This window comes from Mesocricetus auratus, unplaced genomic scaffold (assembly GCF_017639785.1).
Source record: "Mesocricetus auratus isolate SY011 unplaced genomic scaffold, BCM_Maur_2.0 Super-Scaffold_4256, whole genome shotgun sequence".
In the NCBI taxonomy this organism is placed as follows: domain Eukaryota; kingdom Metazoa; phylum Chordata; class Mammalia; order Rodentia; family Cricetidae; genus Mesocricetus; species Mesocricetus auratus.
In genome coordinates, this window is record NW_024429182.1 from 66,230,321 (window position 1) to 66,253,156 (window position 22,836).

Here is a 22,836-nt window from a genome sequence, read left to right on the forward strand (position 1 = left end):
AACTCTGAGTTCAAGGCCAGCCTAGACTATATTTCAAGTTTCAGGCCAGTCAGGAATGCAGAATGGAACTTTATCTCAAAAAAGTAAAAATGTGTGTGTCTGCCGGGGAGTGGTGGTACATACCTTTAACCCCAGCACTTGGAAGGCAAACACAGGAAAATGTCTGAGTTCAAGACCAGCCTGATATACAGAGTGAATTCCAGGACTGCAAGGACTACACAGAGAAACCTGTCTTGGGGGGATAAAAGATACTCTTTGTGATGGTTTGTGTTGCCACCTTGACAGAATCTAGACTCACCCAGGAGATGGGCCTCTGGGCATGTGTGAGGTTGATTATCTTAGTTACATATTTAATGTGGGAAGACTCATCTTAATGGTGGGCATAGCCATTCCCTGGGCAGGGGATCCTGGACTGTATAAAGTGGAGAAAGTGAGTTGAGGACCATCATGTCACCATTGCTCTCTGCTTCTTGACTGTGAATGCAAAGCGTCCACCTGCTTCAAGCTCCTTTGGCCCTGACTTCACCACCATGACAAACTGTACCTTGAACAGTGAGCAAGAATAAGCTATTTTCCTTTTAAGAATAAGCCCCATCACCCTTTAAGAATAAGCCCTTTCGGGCTGGAGAGATGGCTCAGCCGTTAAAGACTAGGCTCACAACCAAAAATATAAGAATAAGCCCTTTCCCCTTTAAAAACAAGCCCTTTCCCCTTTAAGAATAAGACCTTTCCCCTTTAAAAACAAGTCCTTTCCCCTTTAAGAATAAGCCTTTTCCCTTTGAGAATAAGCCCTTTCCCCTTTAAATTGCTTCTGTCAGGTATTTTATCACAGTCACAGAAAAGCAAGTAAGGCATCTCCAAGGGTGTGGCTTTAAGGAGTGGGTGACCGAGCCTTTGTTTTGTCACATGTCCATCAGGCAGCCCCTGAATCTCCATCAGTTACATACCAGCTCCTAAGAGTCACTTCCAGGCTGCCTCCAATGGGTCACCTCCTCATGAAGTTCACAGACCAGATAGAGGGGAACAAACATGAGGAACAAGGAGCAATCTGAAGTGATGGAGCCCAAGGCTATTCCTTAAACCACCAGTGAAGTTCCTGGACTTTTCTACCCACCTGTGTGCAAGGTTTGGATAGAAACAAGTAAGTTGAGTTGTCACGAGAGCCATCACACACACACACACACACACACACACACACACACACACACGGGGAGGGGGAGGAACTGCTGGCTGGTGCGGTAGGTAACCTTGTTTTCAGGCCTCTGTTTGGTTTCTGCATGTCACGGGCCATACTTTCCCTATTGTCTCTCTGTTCACCTCCCGGCCTTCCTACATCTCCCTGATGTGGCAGCTCACATGAGAACTCTTTCAGAGTCGAGCAGGGTAAGACTTATCGTTAGAAGAGCATTGGTACCGCTGAAGACAGGGCTCATTAAAACAAATAATAAAGATCCAGATGATAGCAGGGAAAGGAGGTTGTCTGGGTGCCACCGCACAAAATACTTCGTTAGCGCTACTAATTAATACTAACAACTGTCACGAAATAAAAATATCACACCCCTTAAGATCCGCCTGCCTCTCGGGTGCTGTTCTCATTGAAAAGCCCCCTGTCTGTTTCACCATGATCCCTTTCTGAAATAATTGGTGTGGTTTGATTGATAATGTGGATTCCTCTTTAAAAGAAAACACACTATTTTTCATAATCAGAGCCGGCATGCATAATGAGGAGGCTGGTTGTGCCTTCAGCATCAGGTCTGTCAGAACGCACGGTTATTTCCATATTGATGCAAACTAAGATATTACACTCCCTCATTACGTTGACACGGCGCATCTTTCAACAGTCAGCTCCGTGCCGTACATCCCTTGCCAACAAAATTACCTTCATTTTCTCCTTTGGCTCAGCGGAGCTAGCAGTTAAAATGTGCCCTAACAAGCTAATCAACTAATTTTTAGAATATGTTCGAACCGTTTAATATTCTAAGAGAAAACAAGAAAAAGTTGCTAATGGGTCTGCAGGCGTAAACAGAAATAAATAGACAACTGGTTCAGTGAGCATTTGAATACTTAAGTTTGAGCCAGTCGTGAGGAAATTCATTTTGCAAGTCAAAAAAGCAGTGTCTATTTGTATCCATAAGCCAAACAACCTCATTTACTCGTACATACTTGAGGAGATAACCTTGGTGTAAAAGCTGCAAGGAGAAAGGGATCTTTCCAAGAGCTGGGTGCTCACTGGGAGGAGCTGAGCCTGGCAAGCTGGGTTTGGCCGCTAAGCTCTACCTGAAACAAAACTGGGCTGTAGCCAGGGGTGCTCCAAGAGGAATCCCAAAGCCAATGCTCCCCCCCAGAAGATAGATGATGTCTCCTATGGGAGAGTCCCCAGGAAAGGAGTTTGGGACTAGCTGTTGGGGCCCCACCTGGGCTCCCAAATGGGCTGAGAGGACTACACGGGTCTAGACACACCCGGATTTGAATCAAGAGTCATTAGCGTGCTGGTGGACCCCATTGTGCCATAATCTCAATACTCAGGGGCAAAGGGGAGAGGCTGCCCTTCTAGGGCCGGAGAGCAGGTGAGGTGTGCTGAGTAGGACAGGCTGGATACAATGGCTGTATTAGTCAGTGTTCGCTAGAGGAACACAACTGATAGAATAGAATGAATAGAGGAGGCCAGATTTATTAAAGTAGCCAGAAGGCTGTGGTCCAGCTAGTCCAACAATGGCTGTCTATCGCTGGTAGATCCAAGAATCCAGTAGTTGTGCAGTCCATGAGGCTGGATGTCTCAGCTGGTCTTCAGTAGACACCAGAATCTCAAAGAAGCAGCCTCCAGTGCCAGCGAAGGAATGGACTTGCCAGTGAGAGGGAGGGTAAACAGATGGAGAGCAAGTGCTTCCTTCTCCCATGACCTTTATATAAGGTATTGCCAGAAGGTGGATCTTCCCAACAATAAAGATCCAGAGTTAGGGTCTTCCCATTCCAAATGATTTTTTTGTTTTGTTTTGTTTTTTGAGACACGGTTTCTCTGTATTGCTTTGGGGATTGTCCTGGAACTCGCTCTGTAGACTAGGCTGACCTCGAACTCACAGAGATCCGCCTGCCTCTGCCTTCCGAGTGCTGGGATTAAAGGCATGTGCCACCAATGTTTAGTTCCAAATGATTTTTAAGAAAACTCCCTCACAGGAGTTGGAGTTGACTTAATTCCAGGTATGGTCAAATCGACAACCAATAGCCATCACAGGGGTTGTGTGGTTACTTCCTCCTGGAGAGAGAAGGGCAGTTCATAATACTGAAAAAACACCTAGGAAATTTACAAAGCTCAGGAGGCTCATGAAACTTACAAGATGTTTAAGAGCAGGAGACAATTGCTAGAGAGGAAAGACTTCTGTAGAGCTGCTCTGGATACAGCTTTTGTGACTAGTCATCCATGTGAAAGTGGCTTTTTTGTGATATGGCTGCCTTAGAGGCACCAATGCTTCAGTAAATGACCACACACACACACACACACACTCATATTCCTTTAAGTAACTCCAGCTCATGTGGAGGGTTTTTTTTATTGGGGGAAGGGAATGAAAATGGGGGAGGGCAGGGGGAGACTAGCCTCTGGAGACAGGAGCAGCATACATCATACATCAAAGAGCAACGTCCTGAGCTAATCACAGCCACCATGGCTATGACCATGGATACTGCTAAAACCATGCGACTAGCTCATCTTTACCAACAATCAGTGGGACAGGGATGGGAAAGAAAGAGGTGGGAAGCCAGCAGTGTGGTAGAAGGAAAAGGGGAAGTTGAGTCCTCCTTCCACAATGGTGGAGTCCTGTCTCATCCCAGCCTGGTCACAGGTAGTTACTGTGAAAGTTCCGGGATGTGACTGAAAACACAGAATGCTATCCCATCCCTCACTTACTATGACACAGAAGCATCAACCTATTTTTTCTTTTTCTGATTCCTTAAGAAGATTTTTTTAAGTATTTCCAGGGCCAAGCGTCAGTTTTCTGGGAAGGAAAGCATAAGAAGTTGTTATAAATAGATAAGAGGTCAGCAAGCTGCAGAAGCTGCATCAGCAGGAGCCCAGGAAACAGACTTTCAGATGTTATGGAGCACACCTGCAATGTTACAGATGCAGAAAACATGTATGTCATCATGGCCAGCTTGTTCCTTCCTTTGTGCACACATGACCTCAGATAGCCACATGTGGGTGGTTGTCATGGAAACAATAGCTCACCCTCTGAACCTGGAAGACAAAATGGTCCCAGGCATCTGAGCCACCAGATGGGTGGATGAGAGCCAAGGGAGGCAGAGACTAAGTAGCAACAGCACAGCCCATGATACTCACCAGGTCACACCTTTCCTGGCCCAGCCTAAACCTTCAGGAGGTTCCCAGTACAGAAAGAAGACATAGACTTCCAGCTGAGTGATGAGGGGATGATCCAATAGCTCAAGGCAGTAGGGCTCAACTTCAGAATTTTGTTTGGCTGCAATAGCAAATGAAAGAGGATGGGAGAGGGGGAAGAGGGAGGGGCAACATCAAATAGCCTCAATATAAAAACTGTACTGGTTTTTGTGTAGCTGATAAGATGATTTGCAGAATCAAAACTTCTTTGATATTTCATCTTACACCCATCAGAATGCCTAAGAGCAATAAAAAACAAATGACAGCTCATGCTGGTGAGGGTGTGGAGTAAGAAAAACACTCATCTATTGCTGGTGGGAGTGCAAACTCATATGGCCACTATGGAAATTGGTGTGGCAGTTCCTCGGGAAGATGGGGATCGATCTGCCTCAAGATCTAGCTATACCACTCTTAAACATATACCCAAAGGATGCTTCATCCTACCACAGAGACACTTGCTCAGTCATGTTCATTGCTGCTCTATTCATAATAGTCAGAAATTGGAAACAACCTAGATGTCTTTCAACAGAAGAATTAATAAAGAAAATGTGATACATTTACACAATGGAGTATTATTCAGCTGTTTAAAAAAAATGAAATTCTCAGGTAAATGGATGGAACTAGAAAAAAAGCCATCCTGAATTAATCCAGACCCAGAAAGAGAAATGTGGTATGCATTCACTTATTAGTGGATATTAGCTGTTAAGTCAATGATAACCAAGATACAATCAGTAGAGCCACAGAGGTTAGGTATAGAGTAGGTATAGAACTAGAGGCACAGATACATCTCCCTAGGAAAGCAAAATAGAATGGTTATAGATTGGGGGCTTGACAGGAAGATTAAGTGGGGAGGGTGTGGGGAGAGGGGGGTGAGGGAGGTAATATGGGAAGAGACAGCTAAAATTAAGGGCCACTTGAGAGATAGTATAAAAACCCAGTATAGTAGAAGTTTCCTAAAATCTACACATGTATGAGGGCATTCAAAATTAAATCTCCAAATAGTGGCCAACTGGTCATCTATTGTCATCAAATGAAGCTTTCAGTGCCAGAATTGTGTAGCATCAAACTAAGTTGTTGACCAAACAGGTCCCATAAGAAATCACCAAACAATAGGTTGCTAAAGACAATACCTACACAACTCATTGAACATGAAAAAGTCAAGCTGGTACTTACACAGAGCCTTCACCCTTATGTTCGAGTGTCTTTGGTATTGAAACTACTCTGCATGCTACCAAAGGAGAAACATAAACACCTATCCAACTACAAACCCTTTGATTACCATGATATCTTGCCTACAAGGTATGCTAACACAATGGTGGTGCAAAGCTTGTGAGAGTAACCAACCAATAACCTATTTTACTTAAGGCCCACCCCATGAGATGCAACCTATACCTGACACTGCTTATATGACAAAGAACCTGAGACTAGATAGATAGTCCAGGGACCCAGGGTAAAACCAAATACTACTGTTCAAAAAAAAAATCCTAATGATATCCTTCTATATGTAAATCAGTGCCTTGCTCGGCCATCATCAGAGAAACCTATCAAGGCTTGCTGCTAAGTGACTATGGAACCTATGAAGTAATTATCAGACCAAACCATCAGAAAAGGATCAGCACACTCGACAAAGATTCCCACCCGTGGGAAGCATTGTGGCTGCTCTGCTCAAAACATCCGTGTTGACTCTGGCGTTCTGTCTTGTTTATTAATTAGCTAATTTTTTCAAAATACTTTGAGGATTAAAAGTGCTATTTAGGAAGATTGTCTACAGCTATTTCTACTGTTATTTATACAATGCCACATAGACATCACTACATAGCCTTGCAGACAATGGTAAGCTTTATACAAAGAATAAAGTACTGCCCCAGAGGAATAGGAAGAGCCTAACAAAAAGAATATAGAACACCAGTAATATGATGTACAGATGAAGTAGATCCTAGTGAGTATCCTGACCCGAAATCAGCAGGCAACTAGGCATGGCAGAGTTTCAGGGGGTCAAGGAACAAGGCCAGAAAGCATCAGCTTTCTAGACACGAAGGCAAGAAAAGAGGAGAAGCATGCCCATTTGTACCCCAAGGTGTTCACACAGGGCTGACCTCATTCTATAGCTGGGAAAATTGAAGGGCTGGTGAAATAGAGTACCTGGTCCAGTCTTAGTGCAGGAGAGGGATCTTGATATCAAGCCCAGTGTAACAAGATAAATATAATGCTCTCCTGCAGTGCGCATGAGAATTTCTCTCAGGGAGACACCTTTACAAAGAAAAGTTGATTTGATGGACAGGCTTACTTGTAACAGAAGCAAAGAGCCCAGACGATCTGACTACTACGAAGCTGAGCAAGAGGGGAGAAGCGCGGGGGTGAGGAGATGAGAAGCACAGGAGCTCTGCAAGTCACAACAAGGCAATGGCATTAATCCTGGGATGTTGCTTGCACCTCGTACGGCATCAGCAGACAGGTGAAGCTCTGTGTGCAGGTGGTAAGGGAAGACATGGAGTGTTGTATGCAGGTTTGGACACAGAACAAAGATGAAAACTTAGAGCTGAGGTACTCCACATCTCATGGACCATGGCCTGATGGATCTCTTCAAGGTTTATCTAATTCCTTGCCTGGTGGAGTCCCAGACCTCATCTGTAACACTACACATCATGTATGAGCCCCAAGAGAAAAGAGGCCACACCCACAAAGGAGGAATTATTTGCTAAGAAGCCAACAAAGCTTGCATTTCAGGACTCTGCACTTGCTGGACCCATTCTGAGACCATGGAAAAGCCTGTTAATTTGTAAGTGTGCCTTTGCTGTTTGAAAGAGGGCCCACCAAATTGCATTAGCTTTAAGTCAAAAAATACCCAAATCTGCCTCATTCCCCATTCTAGTCTCAGAATTCACCAAAACTGTACCTGGATGATGAGTCTTAACATTGTGTACTAGATAGGTCTATAGATGGACAGAAGGAAGAAACATGAGTGGATAGATAGTTGCATCGAAGGGAGAAGTTGATTGTACAGAGAGAACTAAGTAAATGGAGAGAGGGATGTGTGGACTGATAGATAAGGAGGGGAAGGGAGCTGGAAGGATGACTCAGCATTTGTTGTGTCTGCAGAGGAGCAGGGCTCAGTTCCTAGCACCAATGTAGCTCACAACCATTCATAACTCCAGTTCTAGGGAGTATCTAATGCCCTCCTGTGAATCCCATGGGCACCAGACATATATGTGGTACATATACAGACATTCAGGCAAAACACTCATACACATAAAACAAAAATAAATATTTTAAAAGAGGGGAATGAATGAAAGAAGCAAGAGTGACTAGATTAAAGATGAACAGAAGATGGATTGGTGGATGAGTAATGGGTGGGGCATGAATAGCTAGATGGATGGAGATGGGTGTATGAATGAGTAGATGAGTAATGTCGTGGTTTAAATGACAAATTCCCCCCAAAGTGCACCCCTCAGCTTTTCCCCCAGCTTCTATGTATGTTGCTTGCTACCATACTTCCCGACCATGATGCACTCTTTTCCCTCTGGAATCATAAGCCTTGGTCATGGTGTTTTATCACAGCAGTAGAAACATAACTAGTACATGGAGGCTGAATTATTTGAAACATACGTTTGTAGTACAATATCTAGTGAAAAATATCATATGCAACATGTTGCTCTTTACACATGCTTGGTGATTCTCTATTATACTAGGTGTGGTTCATGAGACTCACCTCTGAATGGTTCGGGCTCCATTATTTTCATCACCAGAAAAATATAGAATAAAAGTCAGGCTGGGACTGACATGTGAAACATTCACGTTTCTAATTTAAATAAAAACATATATTGAAAAAAAGCCAGGCATAGTGACTCACACTTTTAATCTAGTCCTTGGGAGACAGAGACAGGCAGATCTCTAAGTTTGAGACTGGCCTGGTCTACAGAGCAAGTTCCAGGACAGACAGGGCTACACAGAGAAACCCTGTCTCAAAAAACAAACAAAAATTTACAACCACAGCTGAATGATTGTGAACCCAGCAAAGTTCAAGGACAGCCCAATTCATCAGTGGCTCTCAACCAAGGGCGATTTCTTGTTGTTCCCAGGGCATATCTGACAATGGGTAAAGAACTTTTTGGTTGTCACAACTGGGATGGGATTGCTGGTGGGTGGAGATCTGGGCTTCTCTGTAAACCTTCTAAATGAATAGGGCAGTCTCCACTACAAAAAATTATCCAGACCAGGATGTCAGCATTTCAAGATGGAGCAACCCCAGTGTGGGTGTCACTTAATCTACAGCACTGACTCCCGAGAATGTCCACTGTGGGGCATTCACAGACCCAGCCTATAGATAAAGAGACTGAATCCAGGAATAAAGAAGTCTATGTGTGCCTCTCCATGACTAATTTGCAAAGTCTTCGACACCTCTATGAGAATTAAAAACAAAACAGCAGTCACCAGCCAAAATAAAAACTAGAGAGAAGATTCAAGAAAGCAAGAATTGGAGCTAGGATGATAGTTCAGTGGGTAGTGTGCTAGCCTACTATGCATGAAGCCCTGTGTTCAATTCCCAATACCTCTTAAACCTGTTGTTGTGGAGAAAACCTGTTCTCCCAGCACTCAGGAGGTACAGGCAGGAGCAGAAGTTCAGACATTCAAGGCCATCCTACAATGGATAGAGAGTTTGAGGCCAGCCTGGGTTATATGGGACAATATCTCAAAAAACAAAAGTAAGGAATTTGGGATGTTGTCGGCACTCAACAGTAAGTAGGAGTGTTGCAGTCACCCTTGTGGTCTCGTGTTTTGGGTGTTGACCATGAGCCCATCATGATATCCAGGTGATCTTGTTCCTTGTGCAACCTGATGACCCAACTCTGCCCCTACTCAGAGTTTTCTCTCGGCTTTATCATCCATAATTGGATAGCTTTGCTCTAATTTTCTCCTTGCAACCGCGAAGATAAGGTCTCTGTTTAATCATCCCCCTCTAAGCACTTGCAATCAGCCAGGATATTGCTGCTTTTAAAATAAGACAATGACATTTAACGACTTTCATTTCTTCCTATACAAAAGATTAATTTATATGCTGGAGTCATCAGTTCACTGGAAAACTCGAGGCCTATTCTTTTTGAAACACTGAGATATGATTAACAACTCAATCCCTCCTTTATATTTTTAATCTTGTGGCTTTCTCTGTGTATTTACCTACACAACCTAATTTAGTCTTTGCTTTACCATGATGCTAAATTAGCGAATAGGACAGAGGAGTAACACAGGACCTCTCAGAGGTACCCCAGGAGTCAACCTGCCCCATCTCTAGGCAAAAACAAAGCATGAATGGAGCCCTGGGGACCTTCTGAAATGTGCGCACAGCCCAAGAATCAGGCCCCTTAGGGTCTGACCCACTCCCAGCATTGTTTCATCCCTCATTTACCCTCAGCTCTGGCCATACCAGGTGACTTCTTACTCCCCGATCTTTAGTGGTACTCGCATGGCCCCATCTCTTTTAAGACATTTCCTTCTACCAAATACCCACTCACTGCCTCTTCCACTAACGTTTCATTTGCCTTTCAGTGTTCACCTAGAACATCTTTCCCTGGAAGTCTTGCAGTGACCCCTGTGGAAATGGTTCCCTCCTTCCTGACTCGCGTGGTCCTTGTTCTAGAGACCTTCAAGGCATCCTGTCTTTTATAATGTGAACAGCCATCTCACAACTATTTCTCTTGGTCACTCACTATCATGGTGTCTCCATGAAGCTCCACAACAACCCTGTGCTGCCCCATCACCTTATAGATGAGAAAATCAAGGTACAAAGAATTTGAGCTCACAGCTATTAGAGGGAGTAATGAGCTTAGGCTCAAATATTTTGAAACCTTTGTCTCGCTTCAAATCCAGTGACAAGCCCCTTGTAGTCTGAGACTGCAAATAGTTTTGACAGGTTCTCCAGCAGAAAGAAGTTGTCCAGGTCACAGTTGAATGGGCCTCCATGAGCCACATGGACCATTACTCCCAACTGCTACAAATGGTAGCCACACCCCCAGACCCACCCATACCCATGAACCTGTTTTCCTTGAGATATCACCACACAGAACATGATTCATTAAACCTTATAAAATGTCTAAAATGGTACAAGAATTGATATTAAAAATATGTATTTAACCCATCACACACAACAAGATATTTTTTAAAGACAGAGTGTTATTTTACCCAGGGTGTTATTTTTTTTAAAGACAGAGTGTTATTTAAAGACAGAGTGTTATTCAAACTCAACTACATAGGTGACCTTGAGCTTCTGATCCTCTTGTCTTGATATCTTGAGTGCCAGGATTACAATGAGCGCACACTATCACATCTGTTTTACATGGTGTTGGAAATTGAACCTGGGGCTTTGGTTTTGTTCATGCTGGGCAAGCAATCTCCCAACTGAGCTACATCCCCAGCCATCATTACAGATTTTTACCGTCAGGAAAAATATCTGTCGAGATAGAAAGATGGCTCAGTGGCTAATGTTCTTCCAGAGGACCGAGTTAGGTTCCTAACTGCCTTTTCCAGATGGTTCACAACCTCCTGTAACTCTAGCACCAGGTGATCCAATGTTCTCTTCTGTCCTCTGTGAGCACCTGCACTCATGTGCACACACACACACAGATAGAGACAGACAGACAGACACAGAGACAGAGACAGACACACATACAGAGACACACACACTCACACATAGACATAATTGGTTTAGTTCATGTCTTAAGCAGAAGGAAAGGTCTCCACCGGTCCTCAGGCCAAGCTCTGACCTCAGCCACATGCTGCTAATTCTTGCTGATATGACATGTAATGTGCACTGTTTCCTAAGAGGGAAGACACCCTTTTGGATGTAATCTAGTCGCCCCTGTTGTCTCCAGTGCTCTTAGGTGACTTGATCTGTTATGACATGATCCTGCTGCTCCTAAAGCTGTGCATTACAGAAACTCAGAATTCCTGCCACAGAGGGTGAATGAGAACATCGGGTCAGAGGCAGGGTCACGTCTGAGCTGTTTTTACAGAACAGAGCCTGACTCTTCTCCACAAAAGCTGCTGCATATCTCTCTGTGGTCAAGGATACTCCCATAACCCATACTGTGACAGAAGAGCGGTCCCATCTTTCCTTCCAATGTCCTCCCCACTGTCTGTCACAGTCTATTTTAGCCCCACATTGAACTTCCAGCAGATTAAGGACAGTCAAGAGAACTGTGTCAGCCGGAGCTGGAGGATCCCTAGGGGGGATCATCTTTCTAGGTTCCAGACCCTTTAAGCCAATGGTTCTCAACCTTCCTAACATTGTGACCCATTAATATAGTTCCTCATGTTGTGGTGATCCAACCATAGAATTTTTTTGTTGCCACTTCATAACTATAATTTTGCTACTGAACGGTGTCTCTGTTCCTAAAACCATCGGAAATACGTATTTTCTGATGGTCACATCCCACAGATTGAGAACCAATGCTTTAAAGAGAAAGCCCTGCCCTGACCATACCAAACACTACTGAGAGTGCGCAGTAGCTGGAGGTCTCATCCATGGCTGGAGGAGATGTCCAACAGGACAACCTGGAGAACATTGTGGGCTATCTCACGAAACCACCAAACTGTGACTCCAGTGTGGTAAGGAGTAGAGACCGGAGCATGACTGCAGCTTTTTCCTTTGTTTTCACTGTGTGATCTCCCATAAAGTACAATTAGATGTTTTGTTTCTCAAACAAATGGTGGAGGCTAGCAGTGGTAGCGCACGCCTTTAATCCCAGCACCCCGGAGGCAGAAGCAGGCGGATCTCTGAGCTGGATGCCAGCCTGGTCTACAGAGTGAGATCCAGGGCAGTCAGGGCAGTTACACAGAGAGAGAAAAAAGTAAGTGAAAGCTCTAACCAGGCCACAGGCCACACCCTATTCTTTCACCTTCATCATCCGAGAGGCTGGGTTAAGTGTCCATCCTAGATCCACTACAGTAGTCAGGGAGACACCGTATTAACAGTGTGGCTCAGATGAGTAGAGCCAACCCAACTCAAACCCAACGACCCCAAGGAGTAGGAAAATTAGTGCTCTCCTGAGGAAAGTGAAGGAATTATTATCAGAAGACAGTGATGGCTGCCCGCCGAGAAGGCGGAAGCCTTGCTGCCTGACTGAGGAGACAGCCCAGCAGGAAGGCTGTTATCTAACCCAGCTAGCAAATTGCCCCTGGGGACCCAGCTGTCTCTAAAGAAAACACAATGGCTCTCTGCCAAAGCTACCACAACTACCTAGGGCTCATTCTCTAGTGGCTGGTTATCCCACAGAACTCCACCCAGTGAAAACACGAAACTCTCTCACCTACCTAACTGCTAAAGCTCCTGGAACCTTCCGTGGCTGGAATCCTACCCACAATGCAGCAGCTGCTTCTCCTGGAGTTTCCATTCCCGGTGCTGTGTCTTCATCTGATGAAGATGCTTGGCTTTCTGCTCTCCCTGAGAAGGGTCACCCGTGGTTTGGGGATGAGTTAGAAGTCTCCTCACCAGAGAGCTTGGCTCCATGTCCCCTTTGTCATTTTTGGCCTCTGCTCCTAGGGCATTACAGGTGCCTGCACTCACAGGGGGTGAAGAGGCACCATTACTGCTTTCCCAGCTATTGGTGACAAGTACCTCTGCTGCAGGTGACAAGGCTCTTTCTAGGGTGACATTCACCAGTCAAATTCCATAGGCGATGTGACCTGTCAGCCTTCCTTGCTGCCCAGCTGATGAACACTGTGCAAGTGCAGCAACCCTACCTTAAAGCAATTTGCTTCTTTTACCAAAGAAAGTGCTATTTTTTTAAAGGATGAATGGAACATAACCTTTGATACAGCATTCCCATTTCTAAGTATTTATCATAAGGAAATTATCACAGACTTGCATGGAGATGTGTGCACAGTGTTGTTCACTGAGGCACTCTCCTTAACAGTGGAAAAAGGGCAACAGCCTCAATCCCCCGTCAGAGACGGAAAGTCTATAGACAGGATGGCCTCAGCTGAGTGACGAGACCTTTGGCGACATTTAAAAGTCACAATCAATAACTTGGGTAGGTGTCCACCCAAGTAAGTGGAGGAGAGGGCTCGAAAGTGATGTTTCCAACTTGTTTTTCTGAAGCGTGACTCTGGGTGTTTAAACACATGCAGAAAAAGACTTACAGGAAAATTCTAACTATGGTTGCTGACTTTTAAATCCTATATATGAAAAGCCAGCATCTCCATCCTTAGTGAGACGGGAAACCCCTACACAGATCCCCACAGCAAGAGCTTTGTCCAAATCAGACCCAATACACAACATCTGTTTTGAAGAAATATGCTTCTATTAACTGGGCTCCAGCGGACAATTGAATTTTTTTAAAGCATGAATATTAGCCCTGAACATGGTTTTATTGGTGGCAAAAAAAAGAAAGAATTTTTTTAATGCTATAATGTTGGGAAAAGGACCAAGTCTCAAAACCAGAAGGAGGTTTGTGAAGCCAAGAGTCCCAGCTTGGACATAAAAGCCAGAGGCAGGCCTCCCACAGAGCTGGGTAGACATGGTTCCTCCTCCATTGCCCTGGTTGCAGCCTATTGTCTCTCTGACAGTGAGGTTCCCAAGGACGAAATGTGGGGTACACATGAGGTTCCAGAGCCCTGCCAAGCCTAAGGTTCACTCAAATTGGACCAAAACAAAAGAGGGAAGAGATGTTGGGCCTCTGACAGCCTGTGCACAATCTCAAGGATGAAACTTCCCAGGTAGAAATCTGAACCTCTTCGAAATGAGGGTTTTCACTCTCGCTGGGCAGCGTTTTTTGTTTCTTTTTTCCTGGTTTTCATTATTTCTTAAACTTCAGCATTTTTTAAAACTTGGAGTTGATGCATGGAACTCGGGAGATAGAGGCGGACAGATCAGAAGGTCAGTGTAAAAAAAAAAGCATTTTAATATCTTTTACCCATTCTCTTAAGCACTGTTATTTTGTGTTAACTTACTTTACCAAACATACCGGATTGTCTGTGGGGGAAGTGGGGAGACTGACATGATAGACGGTAGCTCAGCTAGCTGTTGCTGTGTTTTGATGTTCCTTAATTATATGTGTACACAGCAACTCTAATAGCCCCAGTAGAGACACGGGGCTTGGCCAGAGTCCCTCAACACTATCACAAAAACAGGGATGAAAACTTCTAAAGGAAGAGTTATAAATCAGTGACGAGAATAGATCATATTTTTTAAAATCTGCCATACAGAACATAAGACATCCTAATCACTGCATCTATAATTACAGAGCAGAGTAAATCACTAACAAAAATGAAGTGTCTTCAGTATGATAAAGAAGAATAATTAACTTTTAATTCAAAGCTGCCATCTCAGTGTTGGATGATTCAGGCTAACCCTCGGGATTGGCAAGGAGCAGAGAGGAGACCGACTTCCAAAAGAGACCCCAGTGGACCACAGTGGGAACTCTATCTTATTGCTTTCCACAGCAAGACAAATAAATGAGCGGCTGAAATAATCAGGAATGACAGCACCTCTGTGAAATTACTCACACTTTACTGATAGAGTAGCCATCTGCTCTACCTCAGACACCCTCGGCCAGGAGGAAGCTTGTGTTTCCTAATGGGCACAGACTGACTTCACCTCCACAGCTGCTAGTGTGGGCTCGAGACAGCCTGCTGGCCCAGCTGCAGCCAAGAAAGCTGGGAGGTTAGGGATGGGAGAGGGTTAGGGAGGGCTAGGGAGGTCAGAAGTGAGAGAAGTCAGCCCCTGAACTACTGCTCCACAGGGAACAAGGCAAGCACAGGAGAGATTGAGCAAGTCACCTGCCCCCACCCCCCTACACAGGTGCTCCCCTCACGGAGGGTGCTGCTCCACAGGGCTGGAACCCAGAAACACTGGCCACCCCTGCCTGGAGCCCAACTCTCTGCCCTTGCTGGTGGCCCAACTCTCCCCTAAGGAGATAACAACCTGGGGACAGAACCTAGTCTTGCCACCATCCCCTAGGATTATCTTGGGCAATGCGCTTAACTTTTTCCCATGTTTCCTTTCTTTGCAGGCAAGCCAAGACTCAAGATTGGGAAACAGGAGATCATGATGAGCCTGTATGTAAGCAGGAGGAGCCACTGGCATCATGGGAAAAAATGAGGAAGGCCATGGAGATAGAACTAAGAGCCTCACGAATGGTCAGCAAGCACTCCACCATGAAGCACCAACCTCCCTAGGCTCCTAAACTATGCTGTTGTTGAAAACAGGAGAACAATTCTCTGAGTCTCCACTGTAAGCTGTCCTCAGGCAGCAGCAGGCAAACAGCAAACTCGCCGATGTAAAGGTTAGCTGTCTATCGTATTTCCTTTTCTCGTTTCTGTGACTAAATCGCTGAGAAGCAACAACTTAAGGGAGGGTTTATTTTGGCTCCCAGCTCAAGGGGTCATCGGCACTCCTAGTGGATTTTGTACTGGACTGTCCTCTGAGCCGAATGGCCGTCTTCAGCTTGGGGGAGGGGGGTTGCAAATGATGTCCACAGCTGGGCTTGACTGTTAATGGTCCCTCACAGACAAAGCAACGGAGAGGGCAAAGAACACCTCACTGGAGTATCCAGCTGCGCCTCCAAACCAGGTGTACTCAAGCCTAACCTAATTGCACATGACCTCATGGAGGGACTAAAAGTATACAGACAGGGAAGACTGGGCTGAGGACTCCATCTGTGCAACCACAGGGGAGTCATCATCCATACGGATGCAGGCCTTCCAGTGTAGCTGGTTTAAGGCCACCCATGCTCCTGCTTATAAGCCCCATTACTCTTTAAAAACACATTGGTTCCCCAGAGTGAGCTTTGATGGAACAGTACCTCAGTTTGTCCTTGGGACCTTTGGAGAAGAGATACACATTGTTTATGTCTCCCTGAGGAGAGGAATTTGAATAGCAGGCTTAGTAGCAGGAGTGAACACATCTGGTCGCTCAGCTATCGGAAAGCAAAGTGAACAGGAAGTGGGGTACGGCTATAAAACCTCAGGGCCTGGGTCAGTGAGATGGCTCAGTGGCAGAGGCACTTGCGTGCAAGTTTAGTGGCCTGACTTCAATTCCGGATCTCACAATCCCACCTAAAGGTGGAAGGAGAGATGGACTTCAAAAATGCATTGTGGGGGCTGGAGAGATGGTTCAGTGGTTAGGAGCACTGGCTGCTTTTCCGCAGGACCCAGGTGCAACACCCAGTACCTACATGGCAGCTCACAACTATATGTAACTCAGGTTCCAGGGGATCTGACACCTTCACACCGATGCACATAAAATGAATAAATAATTTTTTAAAATGCATTGTGAAAAAAAAAGCTGGGCAGTGGTGGCACATGCCTTTAATCCTAGCACTCTGGAGGCAGAGGTAGGCAGATCTCTGTGAGTTCGAGGGCAGCCTGGTCTACACAGTGAGTTCCAGGACAACCAAGGCTACACAGAGAAACCCTGTCTTGAAAAACCAAAAGAAAAACTAAAAATAAAAAAATGCATTATGGCACAGCATGCCCGTTCCCCACACATGCATGCCATACATACACAATAACAATAAATGAAGTTTAAAAAAACAAAAACAAAAAAGCAACTACTTACTTTTTCCAGTAAGGCTCCAACCTCCTGAAGGTCCCACCATCTTCCCAGACAATGCCACCAGCTGGGGACCAAGTGCTCAAACCCATGAGCCCATGGGAGACATTTCAGATTCAAACCCCGACCGAATCCTAGAAGTTGGGAGAATTCAAATCCAGACCCAGCTCTCCCTGATGCCTTCATGAACGTGAACAAGAACACCTGCCACGCTGGGCAGGGGTGGCACACACCTTTAATCCCAGCACTCAAGAGGCAGAGGCAGGTGGGTCTCTGTGAGTTCGAGACCAGCCTGGTCTACAAGAGCTAGTTCCAGGACAGCCTCAAAAAAAAAAAAAAAAAAAAAAAAAAAAAAAACCTGCCTTTTGAAGCTTCAATCTCAACTGCACTGAAAGCTTTTGACTCTTCAACATCTCTTCCACCTTTTTCTAGATCATACCAGGTGCAGGGCCATCCTGTTAGTTAGTTTGCTTATTAGCATAGATTCCTGGGCCACATTCACAGAGATGCTAACTTTTCTTTTCCCTGAGACAGGGTTTCTCTCTGTAGACCTGGCTGTCCTGGAACTCTCTCTGTAGACCAGGCTGGCCTTGAACTCAGAAATCCACCTGCCTCTGCTTGTGCCTCCCTAGTGCTGGGATTAAGGGCATGTGCTACCACAACCCAGCAGTCAGAGGTGCTCAGATGTCTGCTTGTACCACAAGATGACACATATCACACAAGGGTCAAGAAGTGTCAATCCCTCCAGGAGACAGAGACAGCCCCTCTGGAGAGCCATGAAACACCCAGCATCGTACCCCATCAGTGAGACTCCCATATGGCCCTCTGACAGCTTTGAAAAGCCCTAGACACCATTGTATACTCCAAGACCACCTCCCTGGGCTCAGACACAGCTCTTAACTTCCTGGCTTCTTCCTGCCCTTACCCAAAGCTGACAGCTCCAAGAGCACTGGCTGCACTGTCCCCTCCCCCATCACAGTGATGAGGGCTCCTGGGCCACGCCCATCCCACCCTCTCTTGATTCCAGTTGTAGTGGTCCCAGGACTCAATGAGCCAGAAGTGGCCAGACACAGAGTATTCAAGAGCAAGGTCTAGGTTCACTCCAATTCTAGGTACTTGTCACAGCTCCTGTTTCTCTGATGGGGGCATGCAGACCCAGCTGGCTTTCTGCTGGATCCAGGTTCCCAGGACCTTAGGGTGACATCAACCTCAGCAGCCAGGTAGGTTAGCCCTTCCCCATTGCCTATCAGCCATGCCCACTCCCCTCCCAAGACAGGGTTTATTTGTGTAGCTTTGGAGCTTGTCCTGCAACTCTCTCTGTAGACCAGGCTGGCCTCGAACTCACAGAGATCCACCCTCCTCTGCCTACCAAGTGCTGGAATTAAAGGTGTGTGCTACCACCATCTGGCACCTACCAGCTTTTTGACCTTGGCCATGGACTCAGTTTGAAGATATAGTCCATCATGGTGGGAAAGACATGGGTTGCAGAGATGTAAGACAGGAAGCAGAGAAGAATTCTGGCACGGGGCTCAAATTCTTATTTTCATTTAGGCCATGGGTTGGTGCTGCCAACATTTAAGATGGGTGTTTGTTCACACTTAACTCAGTCTAGAAAATCCCTCACAGACACACCCAGGGTCTCCTAAGAGATGTCAAGTTGACAGTTAACCATTACATAGCACAAGAAAGGACCTTGCCCACAAATCGACAGCTTGCAGGCTTTGGCAGAGTTGGGTATGAGCTCGGGTCTGCTGATTGAAGCCTCCGAGTCACCTTGGCAATGGGAAGCCGGGGGCTGACTCTCTGATGGGGGTGTTGGTGGTGAGAGCTAGGTCTACAACTCAATTCTTGTCTACCCCCTCTCCTGCTCAGATGGCAGCACAGGCTGACGTGCCTCGGAGCCACAGCCAGGTCAGCCCTCTTCTGCCTTTCTCCAGAGGGAAGACTGAACTTGGTATCACAGGGTCTCCCACCCAGTTTCATAAATAACCACCACTCTCCCCAGAAACCCTGTGAATCTGACCTCCCAGTGTGGAGTCCACAGTTCAAGCCAAAGCCTTCCGTTCACCAAGAACAAGCTCTGCCCTTTCCCCCTACTAGGCTGCTTCTGCAACCTCATCTGTTTGACTTCCTTTCTCTCAAGGAACTTACAATTTAATCAGGAGTGCCTAATAGTACACACATTCTAAATTGCAATCATTCATTGTATCTAGCCTCGGGCTTTTCTGTCTGTTAGAAATATCAGGGTTATTTCCTTCTTTTAAGAGTTTATGTTACAAAAAAAGGAAAAAAACCAACAAACTTTACAAATAATGTTTGCTGTTTAATGTTCTCTCCTGAAATATCAATCTGTGGAAAAAATAGAAACTCCTTTTTTACAATTCATCTTTAGGATGGAGTTCCAGTTTCTTATAATGTAATGAATGTACTGCAGATAATGGTCCAACCGTGCAAATGAAAGGCACATATAATCAAAATGATAATGGAGCGTATTGTACTGCTTGTATAATAAAATCCATACCAATATGGAAATCATATCTCAAGGCAACATTCCTCTCTTTGATTTTTGTAGTAATTGTGCATGTAAGAGCAGGGCAGTGAGAAGTGGGGAAACTAGGTTCTTTATTGCTTCATTAGGCAGCTGGCGTTCCGACGGTCCAGCTTGTCAACAGCTATCCCTTAATTTTCAAAGGAACTTACCCTCTACTCGCCATAATGATTTACGGCTCACGGCTGCTTTCTCTTCAGCCCTCTCTCTGTGAAGAGGCACAGTGAGAGGAAATGGGATGGCAGGGGCCCTTTGGACTGGCAACTTCTGCTTGCTCTGGGGTTTGGGTCAAATGGAAGCTAGGTCCTCTCTGGGGCCTGAGAGAGCTTCAGGATGGATGTGGCCCCCCGATCAGTGTGCTGATCTGAGCCTCAAGGTGTGGATGGTCAGCACACACCAGCTGGTGAGAATTGCTGCCTCCCATTGGTCCAGGCACTTGCTTCAAGTATGTCCTTGGTTTTGACCTCTCTTTGCTTCAGGTCTTTGCAAGCCTTTCCCCCATTTCTTTTTCAACTAACTAGGGCATGCTTTATCGTGTGGGTAGTCTGGGTGGGTAGAGGAAGACCTGATGGGGATTCGGGGCGGGGTGGTCTGAAGGATAACCTTAAGAGGCTGGGTGAAGCTTTGGGAGAGAGTGAGCCTTGTTTGGTGTTTTCCCTAGCAGTGCCTCCATTAGACTCATACTCCAGATATTCTTCTAGGGTTCCTGACCCCAGCCAGTCCCAGTGTGTTCAGCCACATTTCCACTTGACCCCTTTTTGTTCATGTTCACGATTCCTCCAAATCTTTGGGCATTAATGTGGCAAACCTGCTTTGCAGGACCCCTGTGGGCCATTGAGACCACTTCTTCCTGGGTTAGTGTGGGGTTCGGTTGAAGGCAATAGCCATCTATGCCTGCTGGCTGGTGGGACTGTAATTGTACCTGTGGATCCTCAACCAGCCCCTCCAGGTGGGTGCTTTTTATTCCCTCTCTATACATAAGCACACCGAGACCTTGAACAAGGTTATAGAGATGGTAGGTAATGGGAAGGGTTGACCTAACTGGTTACTGAGGTTGATGTTACCCCAGGGTCCTGGGAACCTGGATCCAGCAGAAAGCCAGCTGGGTCTGCATGCCCCCATCAGAGAAACAGGAGCTGTGACAAGTACCTAGAATTGGAGTGAACCTAGACCTTGCTCTTGAATACTCTGTGTCTGGCCACTTCTGGCTCATTGAGTCCTGGGACCACTACAACTGGAATCAAGAGAGGGTGGGATGGGCGTGGCCCAGGAGCCCTCATCACTGTGATGGGGGAGGGGACAGTGCAGCCAGTGCTCTTGGAGCTGTCAGCTTTGGGTAAGGGCAGGAAGAAGCCAGGAAGTTAAGAGCTGTGTCTGAGCCCAGGGAAGTGGTCTTGGAGTACACAATGGTGTCTAGGGCTTTTCAAAGCTGTCAGAGGGCCATATGGGAGTCTCACTGATGGGGTACGATGCTGGGTGTTTCATGGTTCTCCAGAAGGGCTGTCTCTGTCTCCTGGAGGGAGTGTTACTTCCTGGTCACAGCAAAATAAACCCTTCCATCTTTAAGTTGTTTTGGCTAGGTATTTTGTAGCAATACAACACAAATAAAAACCTAATACACAAAATCTCTGTGTTCCCTTTTGATAAAATGTGGTCAGTAAAATACTTTATCTGGTTAGTTCACAGGTACCTAAGGAAGGCCAACACAGCTATTGGTGGGAACATCCTTGAAAAGTATCAATTCATATATTAATAAAATGATATGAACCAGGCTGGGGATAGTAGACAACACCTGTAATTCCAGCACTGGGGAAGCTGCAGCAGAAGAGTCACAAGTTCAAGACCAGCCTTGGCTCTACAGCGTAAATGGAATTTTTTTCTCCTGTCTGCCAGTTCCTAAGTAACCTCTTAGAGGCTTAAATTAATTACAAACGCTTGTCCGATAGCTAAGTCTTATTATTAGGTAGCTCTCACGTTTACATTAACCCATTTCTGTTAATCTATGTATTACCTCTAGCATCGTGTTTCCCCAGCCACTGGCCGGCATCTCCCTCGGCTCCCCCCCTTCTTCCCCCCCAGCATTTTCAGTTTGGCTTTCCCTGCCTACCTTTATTCTGCCTTGCTATGGGCCAGTCAGCTTTTTTTTTTTCAACTAACCAATGAGAGTAATGCGTATTCACAGGTACAGAAGGATTATCCCACAGCGATACAGTGAGACCCTTCATTTCTGTCACTGTGATAAAGCACCCTGACCAGAAGCAATGGAGGAAATGGAGGACAGGGTTTGTTTTAACTTACAATTCCAGGTTACATGCACTCCTGGGAATTAAAGGCAGAAACTTAATGCATAGCATCCATAGTCACAAACAGAGAGAACCAACTCATGGATCCTTGCCGGCCGCCATGCCTGCTCAGCCCGCCTCCTTCTCCCTTTTACAGTTCAGGGCTCAGCCCATGAAATGGTGCCACCCACATTCAGGATGGACCTTCTCACCTTAGTCAGCAATCAAGACAGGCCCCCACCCTCACACCCACAGGCCAACCTGATCTAGACAAATCCCCATAAGACTCTCTTCCCAAGTGACTCCAGATTGTGTCTAGTTGATAGTTAAAACTAGGGGCCAGCAGTTAAGAATACTGACTACTCTTGCAGAGGACCCAGGTTCAGTTCCTAGCATCCACATGATGGCTCACAACCATCCCTAACTCCAGCTCATCATCTGACCTCCACAGGCATCTGCATGTAAGAGGCATACATACATACATATAGGTGCATATGCATACACATAAAATAAAAATTAAAAAATACAAAGAACACTACCCAGCACAATCCTAACTCAAAAAGCAAGAAAGCCAAAACATAAGAACATGTGTTATCTCAAACCTTATGACTGTTTCCTTACTCAAACCAGCTACTGAACAGCATCCTTGTCATCAGGCTCATCTCAAACATCACTTCCTTTGTGACACTCTCCTTGACACCCACGTCAGAAGGCCCCAGCCTCTCTCACTCTGTCAATCACACTTTCCACTCATGCTGTCCAATTAGAGAGGAATTTTTCAAACTTCAGGTCACTGTATATTAGTTATACATTATATAGCTAATTTGCTATATATTACATATAATTATGTATATACTACATACATATTATACTATATACTATATACATATAATATACATAATTATATTTAATATTATATCATATATACACACTCATATTAGTAGAGGGCCATGAGATCAACTTTTCAGATGGCAAACAGCATTTTGTTTTTCTTTCAACACAGTAGACTACAATAGAAATACCAACACACTGTGCTGTTGTGTGGTATTTTGATCATATTCTGACAATAAGA

At 45.5% G+C, this 22,836-nt stretch overlaps 1 long non-coding RNA gene across 1 annotated transcript; it reads left to right on the plus strand.

The window, feature by feature from the left end:
* Window positions 1–929: 929 nt before the first annotated feature.
* Window positions 930–21,247, plus strand: LOC121134569. Its single transcript, XR_005871668.1, has 3 exons — window positions 930–1,141; window positions 15,394–15,666; window positions 21,162–21,247. It is a non-coding gene; the product is annotated as an uncharacterized LOC121134569 (long non-coding RNA).
* Window positions 21,248–22,836: the final 1,589 nt, after the last annotated feature.